A 16,981-nucleotide genomic window follows, 5' to 3' on the forward strand; every position below is an offset into this window, starting at 1 on the left:
GGACTGAGGTTGGCTTTTTACACACACTGTTGGAAAATGTAGCAATGTAGCTTACTGTTGTTAAGACTGTTACCTATGCTACACCATGCTTCAAGACAAAATTTCATTTATTTGTAATTAGAAATAAATATTTCACAATATATAATTACATAGTTTTTGTGATTATCACTATGCTTTAATTATGTTCAATTTGTAACAATGAAAATATATCCTGCATATCAGATATTTACATTATGATTCATAACAGTAGCAAAATTACAGTTATAGAGTAACAACAAAAATAATTTTATGGTTGGAGGTCACCACAACATAGGGAACTGTATTAAAGGGTCACAGCATTAGGAAGGTTGAAAACCTTTCTACTCTGGTTTTTCAATATTTCCTCCCCTTAATATTACAGTTTTTATTTGTTTTACCTCTTCAATCATGTTAGACTTGCATATGTTCATTTGTATAACTAAGATTTTTGATACATGAAACTCAAAAAAGATAACCCTTAAAACACAGTAACAAGAGCAATGGTTCCCTGAGGGTATGGGAAGAGAGGAGGATGGGGAAGAAAGGGTAGCTGATAGCATTGATGACTGTAAGATACAGCAAAAAAAAAAAAAAAAAAGGTTCCTGGTGAGTAGGCTAAAAAGAAACTGATATCAGGGAGTTCAAGAAGAAAGAAAATGTTTTGAAACATGTACACTAATGCTTGATGTGATTGAACTATGGAATGTTACGCTATCTGTAAGAACTCCCAATAAAATGTTTTTTTAAACAATTTTATTTGATAACATACACAAACCACACAAGTGTTTTTTTAAATTAGAAGACAATATTTTTGACAGGAAATTTTAATTAGATTAACACAGTTAAGAACAAAAAGATAAAAGGATCATTATTACCTTATCTTTCACCCTTGCATTTAAACAGGCTCATGAATACAAATTGAAATGGTTAAGTCTTGCTTTGTTCCATGAAGCAGTGAAGAGACTGCCTAGTATTCATTTAATTCATATAATCATATAATACACATCTAAATAAACCAATCTGTATGTTGTGGGACAACATTTACCATCTTTGTGAAAAAAAATCAACATTACTAATCCAATCTAGCATCAGATCAATCATACCTTATTGGAAAAGCAGTGATAATACTTGTCAGTAATTTCTTTTTTTTCCCCTCCAGAGTTTTATTGGCACATAATTTACATGTCAAATAATTCAATAGTTCTATCATATCAAGGAGAATTGTACAATTATCACATCAATTTTTGAAGATTCCCTCAACCCTGGTTGCTTTGCCTTTATTTATTTTCCTTTTTTTCCCAATCATTTTATTGGGGGCTCATGAAAGTATTATTACAATCCATACATACATGCATTGTATCAAGCACATTTGTACATTTGTTGCCATCATCATTCTCAAAACATTTGCTTTCTACTTGAGCCCTTGGGATCAGCTCCTCATTTTTTTTTTTTGGTTAAATTGCCTTTAAAATGAGTTGTGCAATCACAATCCATTCTAGTGTTCCCTCCTCCCTCCCCCTTCACTATTTACTCCCTAAATCCTCTTTCTTTCCCTACTCCCACCCCCACTTTCCCTATATCCCCTCATATCAGTTATTATCATTATGCATATACTCCACTTGTGCTTCACAGCTGGGAGACCCAAAAGAAAACAAAAACAAAATTGCACTAAAGTGGTAAGGTTAAAAACATAACAGTATACAGACACAAGTACAAATAATTCATAAGGGAAAAACAACAACAACCAACATTCCAAAGGTTAGGGAAGAAATTTTCATCATGGACCCAGAACGGATTCAGTTCATGTCTATAGGGTGGTCAACTGGCCAAGTATTGAATTGATGCCATATAATCAAGATTGCAATGGTCTCTGCCTAATAGTACGGCTGTTAGAGATTTGCCTCTGGCTAGAGCAACTCTACTAGTGGCTCGGCCTGACAAGATACTCTGAAGATGGGCTTTGGTCTCCCACCAGCCTCTTAGCTCTCCATAAATTGGGTATTCCTAATTTTTGCTTTGATGCTTTTCTCCTCATCATATTCTAATTTTGTAATTGTCATCTTTGGATCACAACTGGTGTGCGTCTTATGATCTGATGTCTGGTATATGAGATCAACTTAAATGTAGTACATGTAAAAAAGTCACAATTCATTCTTATTTTATAATAAATAAGGCAAGGGTCAACTATTTCTCATTAGTAGCTTTCTTGAGATAAGCTATCAAGTCTGTCCTTCCTCACTTGTTAATGCCAGCAATGATTATTTTTATTCCAGGGCTGTAATTCTTGGGATTCTTCAATACTTCAACAGCATGTCATCTTTGCTCTTATTGCCCATCCATGTAAGTGAATCCAGGGGTGTGACAGGTCTTCTGCCCCAATAAACCATGTAGATTTGGTCCAGTCTTGTGTTTGCATCCCCTTTTCACAATGGGGCATTGGACATACTTCTGGACAAAAGTCTTCTGCCCTTCTCAATATCACTTAGCTTTAATTCACTCCCTCATTGCACTCCACACAACAGTAACGGTTCAGAGGAAGCTCCACAGTTGTTATGTTCGAGCCCATCGTGGTAACTGCCTGGGCTCAGCTAAAGCAGGCCGGGCCCTCTGCTTCCCTGCGCATCCCTGGAGGTCAGCAGTCGCCCCCTGGAATGAGGAAACCAAAAAATGGCGCTAGGGATGCCAGACTCCCCGATAACCGGACACCCTACTTGCCAGAGCAATAAACTGCATCCTGGACCATAGACCTCACCGCTGATGTCAGGGACCATAAACCTCACCGCTGACATCATGGGCTATAAACCTCACCACTGATGTCATGGACCATAAATCTCACAGATGACACCATGGACCATAAACCGCACTGTTGACATCCTGGACCATAAACCTTGCTGCTGCAGCAGGGACCTCCCCTCCACCCCCCCACCCCCGCCCCGCTTTCCTTAAAAAAATCCCAGACCCTGAACAGGGCCCCGCGAATCCCCTGGGCTACTTGCTAGACCATGGGTCTTAGCCCAGAAGCTCCCCACTAATAAAGCTATTTCTGTTTCTGCTCTCTCTTTGTCCTGTCAGCTATGTTTGTCCGTCTCTGTGCCTCGCTTTCCCTCTCACTTGTCCTGTGCCTCAGTTCGTCTTTCCAGTAGCTACTATGCCAATCAAGTTTTTCCATTTTTTCTAGGGTTTCAAATTAGCTAGGGTATGAGGCCAGGGGGTCTAGAGAAATAAATCCAGGGTACTTTGAATGGATTCAAAGAAAAATCAGGAAAGCTACAGATGAAATCAAAGAAAACACAGAAAAAATTTAGATACTTCAGGAAACACTACAAGAACACACTGGCAAAATAAATACAAATATAAATCAAACAAAAACAAACAAAATCGATTTTTACAAAAAATTATCACTAAGATTTAAAAAATGTATATATATATTGAAAGAACAAAAGAGTATAACTTAATCAACGAACAGCTGAATTACAGAGCTTGAAGATAATTTTTTTCCATATTAATCTGCTATAGGAACAATAAAAAATGTATACATATAAACAAACAAAATCAGGTAAAAACCTAATAATTATGCAGGACACCATCAAGAAGAATAAATTACATATGATCAGATTTCCAAAATAGAAAGAAACAACAAAAAGCCTTGAGAAAATTGTAAGTTTGTGTTAGGCCAAGTTGTTGAGAGAAACAAATCAGTCACACTCATATATGTTTCAGAAAGAACTTTGGAGATATGACAAAATAATAATTTCTGCATTATGAAGGGTTCATGAGGGAAGGGAGTGGGGAGGGAGTGGGAAAAATGAGTAGCTGATACCAAGGGCTCAAGTAGAAAGCAAATGTTTTGAAAATGGTGATGGCAACAAATGTACAAATGTGCCTGACACAATGGATGTATGTATGAATTGTGATAAGAGTTGTACAAGCCCCAATGAAATGATTTTATTTAAAAAGAAAGAACTTTGGAAAAAAGAAGAAGAGCTTTGATTCAAGAAGTAATTATAAGGGGCAGTTCTGCCCTGTCCTATAGGATCACCATGAGTCAGAAATGACTCCATGGCAGTGAGTTTTGTGTTCGAGTTTAATTTCTTCCAATGTGTGTTAATAGTTTTTGTGTACAAATTTTGCACTTCGTTTGTTAAATTTATTCCTCAATATTTTATTCTTCTCAATGCTTTCATACATGAGCTTGTTTTTTCAATTTTACATTTGGATTGTTCTTTGATATGCTATAAAAATACAACTGGTTTTTAAATTAAAAAAAGAAGTAATTATATAGTATGAAAGCATCCCAACCCAACTCAAGTTCATAAGTTTGATGCTAGTCCATAAGTCCCTCTTCAGACTCAAGTATTAAATGCTGGTGATGTAGAAAGTTTAACTGGGAAGCAGGCTGGTGGGTGCCGTCACAGGGATCCTAGATAGGTGGGAACATGGAGGTGTGCCAGCTGCTCTCATGGTCAGATGCCCCACATGGGGCCACCCCTCAAGGCAAGAAGAGGTCCAGCAAGCAGGAAAGCAGATGGGCAGAGAGTGAGACCATCTCTGTTCATCTTGCTCTTATAAAAAGGCTTAGGTTATCAGGGAGGTATCATCAGGCTGTAACTTGATAGACAGGCTTGGCCCCGTCCCTATCCAGGAGTGTCTCCTTGACATAATCCCTAACCATTACAGCGTTGTTGGAGGAAAGCTTCCCTAACATCATAAAAGAAGGGAAGGCGTGCATTCAAAAAGCTGAATGAGCTAAACAGGATAGACCCCAAAAGAAATTAACAACACATCACGCTAAAACATTGAAGACCAAAGACAAGGAAAGAATCCTGAGATCAGTTCAGGAAAGTGAAAAGTTAGCTACAATGGGAACCGATATAATTAAATTCTGATATCACAGCAAAATCATGCAGGCAGTGAGACAACGGAATGACATATTGTATATAAAATTCTGAAAGAAAAATAATTTAAACTAAGAATCATCTACTCAGCAAATTGTCCCTCAAATATGAATGTAAAATTAGGACATTTCCAAATAAACATAATTTAAAGGACTATGTAAAAACCAAACCAAACTTACAAGAAATGCTAAGGGGAATTCTTTGGACTGAGAACCAACAACAGTAGTTAACAGTCTAAGATCAACACACATAATAACTCTACCCAGATGTCAAGCAAGATATAGAAGCATCCAAGTACATCTACAAGTCTGAAAATAGGGAACAAGGATACCATTTTTAAAATCATTTTATTGGGAGCTCATACAACTCTTATCACAATCCATACATACGTCAATTGTGTAAAGCACACTTTTATGTTCGTTGCCTCATCATTACCAATTTTTTTAATAAATCATTTTATTGGGGAGTTCTTATAGCTGTTATAACAATCTATACATCAATAGTATCAAGCACATTTATACATATGTTGCTATCAACATTTCCTAAACATTTTCTTTCTAATTGAGCCCTTGGTATCTGCTCCTTTTTGCCCCCTTCCTTCCCCAAAGGATACTAATTTGTGATGAAAACGATTTCAAAGTAAATAGAGGGACTAGTGTAGTTACAGAACTTTCAAATGGAGAAGTTAAGTACATTTCAAGATAGAATAGATTTCTTTTAAACTTCAGGATAAATTAATAAAATACATGGAAATGTTAGGTCACTCGTGGGTTTCTCAGAGAAATAATTCACGGGGAAGCCTGGTTTGTGATACAAGTGAGTTTTGTAAAGGATAGAAGCAGTTTCAGGTTTTACACAGCCCCCCTCAGGGCTTTTCACACCCACATGTGGAAACCTGAGGCCAGAGAAAACGTCATTCTATCCAAGGAGCAGCTGGAAAGGAGGAGACCTGCACACAGCCCATTGGGAGACAGCCAGGGAGGAAAACTTCTGGCTTTTCAGGCCCCCCTTGGGAGTGTGGCCGACGACTGATGACTGGTTAGCCCTCTTGGCCTTGGCTGAATTAAGCCCACCTGACTTGGATGGGGTCGCACCCAGGTTTACTGACTTCAGGTCTCAAAGACCTGCATGTATGCATGCCCTCAGCTTCCTGTTACCGGGAGGGAGGCTTTGGCATAGAGAGGAACAAGCCCTAGTTCTGCCCCTAGCTACCTTAACAAACCCACAAAGAAAAAGAACTCTGCCCAGAAGATTATGTGGCAAAATGAAACCAGAAGAACTACAAAGAAGCATACAGCAAAATGACACCAACACATTTCTATCCATCAGTAATTTCACTGAAAGTAAATGGGTTTAACGTGCCAGCCAAAACATAGTGGATAAGAAAACAAGACCCATCAATATGCTGCCTATAAGTGATATTCCTTAGACACAAAGACAAAAAGACCAAAAATCAAAACATGGGAAAATATATCAAGCTAATGGCAATTAAAAAGAGAGCAGGACAGCAAGAATGGTAATATAAATTTCTAATAAAACAGATGTTAGGACAAAATCCAGGAAAAGAAACGAAGAAGGATGTTTTATAATGATTAAAGGGTCAGTTTAATAAGAGGCCATCACCATAATAAATATGTATGTGCCCAATGAGAAGGCATCAAAATACATTAATCAACTCTAGAAAACCAAAGAGTGAAATAGATGACTCTGATAATAATCAGAGACTTTCATGCACCACTTTCAATGAAGGCTAAAACAGTAGGAAGAAATACTTCTGTAGAGACAAAAACTTAATTCCAGTAACAATTCTGCTGAGGTTGCCTTGTCTCTTTGCGTCACTCTTGTAGGGTTCATAAGACACTATCATAATTATTTCCTTTGCAAATATAACATTTATGATCCTTTGCATTGCTGGAAATTTGGGAACTGTTGACACTGTGTACTGGGTTCCTTTTAACATGTGGTCACAAATAAATAAACAAAATTTAAATATGGCTACAGTTACAGTGGGGAGGATGGACAGAAGTCCGAATGAGCTATGGGGTGATAAATGCAAACCCATATATCCTCTGATGTTGGTCGGAATCTGGGTTCTAACGTTTATTTTATATATGGAAGTTAAGGGTCAAGATCTACTTCTTCAGGTTATTTTGTGTGAGAAGATCACTTAAGATAATTATCAGTACAGATTCTGCTTTCAATAAATGTCTATTAATTTGATTTATTTACCAACCTACGCGGTGCGCTTGCATGCTATACCCTCTAGATGGCGATCACGGACTTCCTGCTTACCTCAGCAGGTACTTGATGACGGTCGGGCGTAGGAGAGAGGCGTGGAAAGAAGGACGTGTTCTCGCGAGAGCTCAGACTTTGCGCTCTTCACTCGCGTTAGGTCGTGTGATCGTCCACTCAAGGTCTTCTCAGTTCGTCTGGAGCGACGCCTCGGAGCCGGTAAGGATGCGAGTGGCCGGCTGGGCGGCCTGCCTCCCCTCTGCTCTCTCGCTTCGGGCCCCTCCTGGGGCGGGGACGTGGTGCTACCCACCCTCCGGGCCGGGGCCTGGCCCCTTGTCAGCCTGCCCTGGGTGTTCTGGGCCCGGGGACCCACTGACAGGCTGCAGGCCGGCCCCGGCGCTGGCGTGACAGCTCCGCGAGTCCACGCACTGGCCTTCGGGCCCGGCCCGGCGCGCTCAGAAAGCACATTTCTTACCTTGCACGCAAAGAGCGAGGTTTCCTGGGCTCGTTCTGTGGCCCACCCAGCGTCACAGACCGTCACATGGGATTGTTCAACAATCCGGAGAGGTAGTTTAATTGTCGCCGTTTAACAGATGAGAAAAGCAAGGCGTGCGCATTGATTTATGCCTCCAAGAACAAGTATTCATGATACTTAGATGAAAAAAAAAAGAACAAAGTCTTAACCTAATCCTAAATTTCCGTGGTGGGCACAGCAGTAATCACATAAAGTAATCTATATAAACTGAGTGATTTGATCAAGAGTATCTAGAATCTGGGGTGCTAGAGTAAAGTTGACGGCACCATTTGTGTTATTTTGAAATCAGCATGAAGGGAACAGAGGTGTTAGTCTTAAAGGTGGGAAGAGATTTATTTTACCTGTAAGGCTTTTTACAAATTGCCTCCTGCTTTTCTGCCTCCCTCTCCCCTGCCCCTCCTTTTTTTTTTTTAACTTCATCACAGTGTGAGCTCTGGTCTTGAGCCCTACTGGTTCAAAGTTCGGTTGCTAAATGAATTTACCTCAAGGCTCTAAGAGAGAAAAACACCTGTTGACCTGCTCTGGTTTTGATTTCCTAGAAAACTTTTTTTTGGTGGGGGTGGGGCGGGGCGGGAGGGTAGGTCTGTTTTGTCACATGGCATTGCTGAGTGGGAATTTATTTCAGGGCATGTACTAAACAATAAACAGGACCTCAGGAACTTGTGTAGGGATTTCATAAAACTCACAGGCCATTCTGATATGAATCCTTTCATTTGAGAGCCACTTGATTAGTGTTTTAATAGCTTTTCTGATAAAATAAGTATTAGCGTACCAGAAGACATTTGAGACATTCAGAACTAGTCATGTGCTGCTGATGGACTTTTAACCTTAACTCAAGAGAGTTTGTCTTTTCTGCTGAGTTTCTGGTGAATAATTGACCTAAATCATCCTCTAGGTCAGTGGTTCTCAACCTTCCTAATGCCGCGACCCTTTAGTATAGTTTCTCATGTTGTGGTGAACCCCCCAACCATGAAATTATTTTCGTTGCTACTTCATAACTGTAATTTTGCTGCTGTTACGAATCGGGCAACCCCTGTGAAAGGGTTGTTTGACTCCCAAAGGGGTCGCGACCCACAGGTTGAGAACCGCTGCTCTAGGTGGTACTGTAGACAATAAATACTTGTTGAATGACCATATAAAATCTTAATACTGTGGAGGGAGGGTGGGGTGGGTAGGGGGAACTGGTTATAAGGATTTACATATAACTTCCTCCCTGGGGGATGGACAACAGAAAAGTGGGTGAAAGGAGACGTCGGACAGTATAAGATATGACAAAATAATAATTTATAAATTATCAAGGGTTCATGAGAGAGGGGAGTGGCTAGGTAGGGGGAAAATGAGCTGATGCCAAGGGCTTAAATGGAGAGTAAATGTTTGGAGAATGATGAGGGCAACGAATGTACAAATGTGCTTTATACAATTGATGTTATGTGTGGATTGTGATGAGTTGTATGAGCCCTCAATAAAATGATTTTAAAAAAATCTTAATCCCCTAACATTTTTCAAAAAAAAATTTCAGAATTCACTGATTGTACACTTTATTATTATTATTATTATTAATTTTTAAAATGATGGAATGTTTCATTCCTTTTTAATTTTCTCTTTTCTGATTAGTATTTTTATTGACATATCTTATTCATTACAATAAGTTGATTGTGGGCTTTAGAGATTCCATCTTGGCACTTCTACATGGAAGCTTGTAACTGTATAGAGAACTGGCCTTCTTAGGGTGCTGTCAACATGTAAGATTGTGGTTAAGTTCTAAGAGCACATGAACTGGGTGGTGGTGGTGGTAGAAGGACTGAATTACATATAGGATTATCAGAAAAAGCTCATTGAAAAGATGATCTGATAGAACTGAAGAAGAGGCCTGTGAGGGGATCTGGAGGAAAGTGAAAGCGCCCTGAAGGTGGTCATTGTGGCCAGGTAGACAAATGGAGGAGTGGCTGGAGTCAGGAGGTTTCTGTAGAGCTCTATGAGAAAGATGGTGGCTTATTAAATAGATGAACTACATTTTATTGTGTAAATAAACTTTTTCTTATTGTCTCACTCTCATTTTCTGACCCAAAGTAATATAAATAGCTAATACCTGTATTGTTAGATGCTGTCAAGTTGTTTCTGATTCATGATGACCCCCATGTATGATAGAGTAGATGGGCCATTTAAAGTTTTCATAGCTGTAAGTTACTTTGTTTAAATAATTTCACATTGTAAATTAGGTAATGGTTTACATTTCAGATCATTGACTTTGTATTCAGCAGGCTAAACCACTATTAAAGTCCTCCAGTAGTCCGGCTCCCACCAGTTTGCCTCCCCCTCCATGAAACACCATCCTCCATTTCACCCAGATCAATACTTGTCAACAGTTTAGCCCATTGCCCAATCCACCCCTCCAACCCTACCCACATCCCTTAGCCACCTCCAATTTGTGTTCCCTTTGGTCTGAGAGTCTATCTATTTTTCTCCATCTCACATATAATTTTTTGTGTATATGGTATTTTATTTATCCCTCCACTGATTGAATTTAGGTTGTTTGCATTTTCTTGCTCTTGTGAACAGTGCTGCAGTAACCATGGGCGTGCAGTTGTTAGTTAGCAGTAATCTTATCAGAAGCTGATAGCTAGGTCTTTTTATTTTTATTTGTTTTATTTTTATTTTTGGTTAGGTCTTTTTAAAAGCGGATTCAAACCACCACCCTTTCAGTTACTAGCAGAGTGCTTAAGCATTGGTTCTATTATTTCACTGGTACTTTCTTAGTGCCTTACATATATTAATCTTGGACAGTTTCCAGCAAAATATACCCAATGAAGACAACTTGTGTGTGTGTGTGGGGGGTACCAGCCCCCACAATCGAATGGGTCCAAGGGCCATTGTGTTATTGAGGGGTAGAATTAAAGAGACATCAGACAAGATAAAGTATGCAAATGCTCATCTCCCCCATGATCTCAGCAGCCAGGTCCATGCAGAGAGAGAATATATTTCTAACCAAGGCTTATATACATGCAGGGGCTGTGCTAGCCCTCCTAGTTACAGGCTACCACATGCCTAACAGGAAGGAGTTGTACAATAGGCATTTGTGCGACAGGAAGAGAACGAGCTAGGGGTGTACACGCAGTAGGAAGGGGAGGCACTAGGGACATACATGTGACAAGACGGGCAGACCCTAGATTCAAAAGGACAGCCTAACCTTGGTTCTCTCAGAGTTCGCTTGACTGAGTCTTTGGGCTCCTTCTGGGGAACAATCCATTATCCGTATCAGAAGGGAGGGGTCCTACTCAGGCTCTGATTGCTCTAGATGGCTCCTAACCCTCAGGGAGATAACCTGTAAATAGTTGCCTTCCAAGTGTATAGTCATTAACCATGTGTTAGCAAGCAGCACCTTAGGTTTGGCATATGGGAGGACAACCTGGGGAATAACTTTTTTGTTTTCCACAATAACTATTCAAGATATATAATATCTTGTGATCATCTTACAGAGATTACTTTTTAAAGCACTATTGAAATCAGCAATGAAGTTGATACCCTTGTGTTTGGGCTTAACCCCAAAGAGGGAGAGACAGAAAAACTGACCATGAGCCAGTCTGAGAGGCATCAGTTTATTTGTATGATTTATGAACCATAACAGCAGTACTGTACCCCAGTGGCCATTGGCTGGACAGGAAAAGATATGCCAGAGGGGTCTTGTGGAGGGTCCTTTTATAGTTTGAATGAGGTGGGCTCCAGAAACCATTCACATCACAAAGATAAACCTACCTAGCAATGGTGGCATAGTGGGTTATGTGTTGTGCGGTTAACCACAAGGTCAGCAGTTCGAGGACTCACTGTGTGCTTGTAAAGAGTTAATAGTCTCAGAAACCATTAGGGGCAGTTCTGCCCTGTCCTGAACGGTCACTATGAGTCACTGGATAGCAGGGAGGAAGCATGCACAATTCCTCTGGCTATGCCAGCAGGCCCTTGGGGGCTTGCTGGGAGGCAGGTATTTTCCTGGTGGACCAAAGGACACACTGCGTGAGCCTTTTTAGCTATAGTAGATTTCTAGTATCTATGTACTCTTGCTTCTATAGCTGTGAGGTTGCTAAAGGCAAATCTAAAGTGACCATCTGTAAGGGACCAACTAATAAGTACTCATATGGATGAACTTTAGCTTTTTTGTTTTGTTTTGCATTTTAAGTATTGGCTTACTTTCTAGCCCTTTTAATATTTTTGTCCAAGGTTTCATTTTGGCTTTGCTTTCAGTACAGGTCTATTTGTTTATTGTGAGTCAGAATCAACTTGATAGTAGTAGGAATGTTGTCCAAAGGAGCTGCTATATATTGCTCTTTATTGATTGTTAAATCATAGCATTACAGTGTTAATTTATAAGCTTACCTGCAGTTGCTTCAACCTGCTCTTGGTTACCATTGTTTTGATCCTTGACTCCTGATGACCCAGGCACAATGAAGTGAAACACTGCCCAGTCGTGTGCCATCCCATGATTGTTCCTGATTGGACTGTTAGGATTTTCACAGGGTTTGCATTGACTGATTCTTAGCAGTACCGTAGATCGCCAAGCCTTTCTTCTTCCTCCAACTCTATAATACCTTTGTCTCAACCTGTGGGTCTCCACCCCTGTGGGGGCTGAACGACCCTTTCACAGAGATCACCCAATTCATAACAATAGCAAAATTACGGTTATGAAGTAGCAACGGAAATAATTTTATGGTTGGGGGGGGGATCACCACAACATGAGGAACTGGATTAAAGGGTGGCGGCATTAGGAAGGTTGAGAACCACTGCCTTGCATGTCATAAATAGATGGATTCACTGACAAGTGAATTAAATACTTACTTTGAGGATTGCCCTGTTTACTTCTGGCATGACTGATTCTATCCTTTTAGCTATTGTAATCCCAAGTTATCATCCCTGATCTTATTTGGCAAAATTTTGCTTATGTAGTAGAATCAAGATGTTCCTCTTTGAGGTTTAAGGTTATGTTTGGGGGACTTTTTGAGGCTTAATATTTCTTAACATTTTCTCGAGTGTTCTACAAGCGTGGAAGTCCAGTGAAGGTTGTAACTGACAAACTAGGGTAGCAGTTTTTTGTTTGTGTTGCATGTTTTAGGTAAGAAGTCAAGTCTTAGGTAAGAGGTTAAGTCTTCTAATCCTTTAATCCATTACAGACTTCATAGCATAATTACAGGTATATTTGGAGTTTTAGTTTGGCAATATTACTAGTTCCCCAGGCTTTAGAGGAGGGAAAAGATTTTATCACGTTTATTTCTGTGGGGAGAACCACAAGATATTTATGATGTAAAATTAGGGATAAAATGTTAGTCCTATGGTGGTAAGTAAGTAACATGTTTTCCTATCCTTGACTGTATTGTGGTAAAACGTTTCAAGCTGAAGAAAGGGCATCACTCCTGTCATGAAAGCCTTCCAAACTTCTGTTTTCAGTTGGCATTTGTGTGGTATTGAAAAGTCTGAGGCAAAAACACTATGAAAATTCTGTAAATACATCGGTGTTTTCCCTTTACTCATAAACCTATGGTGCTTATGAATCTTGAAGCTAAGCATTGTGAGAATTGGAATAGAGGAAGACACTGTCATGATCTAGGAGCACAGTCTCAGGAGCAACACCCTTGCCAGCTTTGTTTTGTTGGAAAGAAAACTAAAAGTAATAGTTGTGTTTACAAGGATATGAAACTCTCTCCTGAAAAATCTTCCTGAATGAATGCAGGCCTTAATAAGTTATCAATATGGCTACTGTATGTATTAAAGCAGAGCTACACCAAGAGGACTCAACCTGGACTAAGCATGGAAAGGCTATCCAGCAAATCTGGGCGTGGTGCCTGCACTGGTAGGAGAGTCAGACGGAGGCCAGAGAGAGCCTGTTACTGTATGTATGAGAGATTTGGACTTTATCCACTAAGAGGTAGAAAGACTCTGGAAAACTCAAAGTTCATACTCTCTTTAGATAATGAGGCAATCTACTAGGAATAAATGGTGACATTGTTTTTGAGTAGAGATTCTTGAAGTAGAAGAGTGGTAAAAATATTTGAGTTTTCTCCTACTAGAATCTAAACATTTTGTTGATAAATTCTGTCAAGTCAATTCTGACACATAAAACACTGCCCAGTCCTGCTCCATCACAATTGTTATGTTTGAGCTCATTGTTGCAGCCATTCTGTCAGTCCATTTCATCCTTTTTTTCACTGCTCTTCTACTTTACCAAGCATGATGCCCTTTTCCAGGAACTGGTCTCTCCTGATAACATGTCCAAAGCATATGAGGCCAAATCTTGCCATCCTCGCTTATGAGTAGCATGCTTGCTGTACTTATTCCAAGACCGACTGTTGGTTCTTTTGGAAGTCCATGGTACTTTCAGTATTCGTAGCCAGCACCATTATCCAAATACATTGATTCTTCTTTGGTTTTCCTTATTCAGTGTCCAACTTTCACAGGCATATAAGGTAACTGAAAACACCAATGCTTGGGTCAGGCTCAGGAGCCCTGGTGTTGTAGTGGTTATGCATTGGGATGTGATCTGCAAGGTTGGCAGTTCGAAACAACCAGTGGCTCTGAGTCAGAAAAGACAGGGCTTTCTGTACCCTACCCTAAACAGTTACAGTCTTGGAAGCCCACAGGGGCAGGTCTACCCTGTACTATAAGGCTGCTATGATCAGTATTGATTCAATGGCAATAGGAGGGTCAGGCTCATCTTCATCCCCAAGTGACATCTTCAACTCTCTCAAGAGGTCTTGTGATTTACCCAAAGCAGTGTTTCTTTTGATCTCTTGATTGGATGCAAGCAAAATGGAGTCCCTGACAACTTCCGTCTTTTCTTTTGATCCATTTGATTTTTGGTTGTAATCCATATTGAAGGCTGAAATCCCTGATTTTCCTTAGCAAAGGCTTCAAGCCCTCACTTTCAGCATGTAAAACTGTGTCCTCTGCATCTCACAGGTTGTTGGTAGCCCTTCTTCTAATCCTACTGCCGAATTTTTCATATAGCCCAGTTTTTTGGACTTCTACTCAGAATACAGACCTAATAAATATGGTAACAGAGACCTAATAAGTATGGTAACAGTATACAACCAAGACACGTACCTTTCTTGGTTTTAAACCTTGCAATATTCCATTGGTCTGTTTGAACAACTTCCTTTTAATCAAGATACAGTTTCCACGTGAACACAATGAAGTGTTTTGGAATTCCTATTCTTCTCAATACTGCCCATAGTTGTTATGCTCCATAATTGAATGCCTTGGCATAGTCAATAAAACACGAGGAAGAATTTTTCCTGGTATTTCCTGCTTTGAGCAGACATCAGCAATGGTATCCCTTGTTCCTCATCCTTTTCTGAATCCAGCCTGCAGTTTTGACATCTCCCTGTCAATATACTGCTGCGATTGTTGTTGAGTTATTTTCAGCAATGCTTTATTTGCATGTGATATTAATGATGCTGTTAGGTAATTTCTGCATTTTCTTGGGTTGCTTTTTTTGGGAATGGATAGCTGTCTTCCAAATTTCTTGGTGTAGATGAGTGAGTGAGTGCTTCATCCATTTGTTGAAACAATTTCCATTGTTTGCCAGTTGTCATACTGTGGTGACTTGGGTGCTGTGTGTTGCTAGGAGCTATGTAACTGGTATTTCAAATACCAGTAAGGTCACCAAAGTGAACAACTTTCAGCAGAACTTCCAGACTAAGAACAGACTGAGGCACTGCAAACCACATGAATAGCTGCAGAGCACTGTCAGATACTGAAACATTTTCGGCCTGAGTAGATATTCACTCTACACAAAATTGTTTTTCTCTAGAGAAAATGATGATCATACTAGAAGTGTCACAATAATAAGTTTTAGGTAGGTGCTTCCTACGTGGTACTATATGAATACTTAGTATATGCTATGAAGTGTCTTATACATTTTACCTATACATATAATTCTCATTTAGTTGAGGATGGAGAAACGGAGGCACACAGGGATGAAATGATTTACCTAAGGTTACACAGGACATACGTGGCTGTGCCCAATTGCTTTGTGCCCATTCACATGGACTAGCTTACGAGCCCATTCTCTTAACCAGTGTGTATTAATGGCTCCCTAGAAGGCTTTCACTGTATTTTAAGTACTGAGGATATTGCTTGGCTTTCTGGCATTTGGTAGGTGTTCATCCGAAATGTTTGGCAAATAAAGTCATGAGATGTTAAGGCAGCACTGGTGTGAGTGTGCGAGAGAGAGGATGCTGAAGGGAGAGGTACACGTAGAGACATGCTGTAGATGAGGGAATATGAGGGTTTGAAACCCAAAACTGCTGGCTAAACTAGGTTTAAAGTGGTAATTTTTCAGAGATTCAGAGCTATTAAGTAAGGACATTCCAATAATAACAGTTTACTTCTCTGTAGGGGTTAGCAGCACAACCCCAAAACAAACACACCGTAACTCGTTGGTGGTAGAAGGTGGTCTAGAAATGCGTCCGGGCTGGAGTGCGTGGTTCCCTGGCTCTGGTGCCAGTCTGAGCCTGTGAATTGGCTTCATCTCAGTGGCTAGTGAGAGCTGCAGGCTGCCGCCTAGGAGACTTCTTACAATGGCCCCAAGAGGAAGACTGATCTCAGGGCTTGGTCTTATATGTTGGAGTTGTTGAGGTTGATGGAGACTGAAAGCACACTAGTGGGTGAGGATGAGCAGCAGGGTTGGCAAAACCTAGTCCAGGTGACACTGACATGTACACCCCTCTCTACCTCCTTGAGGTCATCCTTCTTTGCAGACCTGCATAGAGCAACTGCATGTGAGCCACCGTCGCCAGCCTGAGGGCCACTGTGAGCCTTGGTGAGCCAAATATGTATATGTTGCTGTCAGGAGAAGCCAGCCCCTAACACATCATTACGGGTCCGGTAGGCACAATTGTACAGCGATAATAAGTAAAGATCATAGTTAGGTTATAGAGAGCATGAGAGATAGAAGTATTGAAATAAATAGAGTCAGACACAATTCATGGTAGCATGCTCACCTCAGCCCCGCTTGGTGGTTCACGTGGGGGAAGAGAGAAATTTTAATGCTAGCCGAGGCCTTTTATCTTCTCTGGGGACATGCAAGCCCCCTAATTACAGGTGAGGACATACGTCACAGGAAGGGGTTGTGCTAGAGGTAATAGAGCAACGAGAGGGGCTGGTCTAGGGAAATACATGCAATAGGAAGAGGAGGGATTGGGGTATACATGTGACAAGATGGGCGGATCCTAGATTTAGGATGGCAGCCTAGCCTAGGTCATCCTGGGGCGGGTTTGACCTCTCTGGGGTCTCCTACAAGGAAACAGACAACTAC

At 40.5% G+C, this 16,981-nt stretch overlaps 1 protein-coding gene across 2 annotated transcripts in view; it reads left to right on the forward strand.

Annotated features, from left to right (window-relative positions):
* The first annotated feature begins 7,251 nt into the window (after nt 1-7,251).
* NCOA4 (nuclear receptor coactivator 4) overlaps nt 7,252-16,981 on the forward strand; it is a 36,107-nt gene continuing 26,377 nt past the window's right edge. For both annotated transcript variants that reach the window (XM_075564165.1, XM_075564166.1), the window contains exon 1: nt 7,252-7,364. The gene's annotated coding sequence lies outside the window, so the exon portion shown is untranslated. The remainder of the gene's footprint in view (nt 7,365-16,981) is intronic.

This window comes from Tenrec ecaudatus, chromosome 12 (assembly GCF_050624435.1).
Source record: "Tenrec ecaudatus isolate mTenEca1 chromosome 12, mTenEca1.hap1, whole genome shotgun sequence".
NCBI classification, from domain to species: Eukaryota; Metazoa; Chordata; class Mammalia; order Afrosoricida; family Tenrecidae; genus Tenrec; species Tenrec ecaudatus.